We start from the raw sequence: 465 nt of genomic DNA, 5'->3' as shown, positions 1-465 counted from the left end.
GATAGAGTCTGAAACCAGAGAGAGAGAGAGAGGACAGTGGATAGAGTCAGAACCAAAGAGAGAGAGGACAGTGGATAGAGTCTGAAACCAGAGAGAGAGAAGACAGTGGATAGAGTCTGAAACCAGAGAGAGAGAAGACAGTGGATAGAGTCTGAAACCAGAGAGAGTAGAGGACAGTGGATAGAGTCAGAAACCAGAGAGAGAGAGAGGACAGTGGATAGAGTCTGAAACCAGAGAGAGAGAGGAACAGTGGATAGAGTCAGAAACCAGAGAGAGAGAGGACAGTGGATAGAGTCTGAAACCAGAGAGAGAGAGAGGACAGTGGATAGAGTCAGAAACCAGAGAGAGAGAGGACAGTGGATAGAGTCAGAAACCAGAGAGAGAGAGGACAGTGGATAGAGTCAGAAACCAGAGAGAGAGAGGACAGTGGATAGAGTCAGAAACCAGAGAGAGAGAGAGGACAGT

The sequence above is a fragment of the Labrus bergylta genome, chromosome 1, assembly GCF_963930695.1.
Source record: "Labrus bergylta chromosome 1, fLabBer1.1, whole genome shotgun sequence".
In the NCBI taxonomy this organism is placed as follows: domain Eukaryota; kingdom Metazoa; phylum Chordata; class Actinopteri; order Labriformes; family Labridae; genus Labrus; species Labrus bergylta.
The sequence above is the reverse complement of the archived record's forward strand: the minus strand, read 5'-3'. Positions refer to the sequence as shown.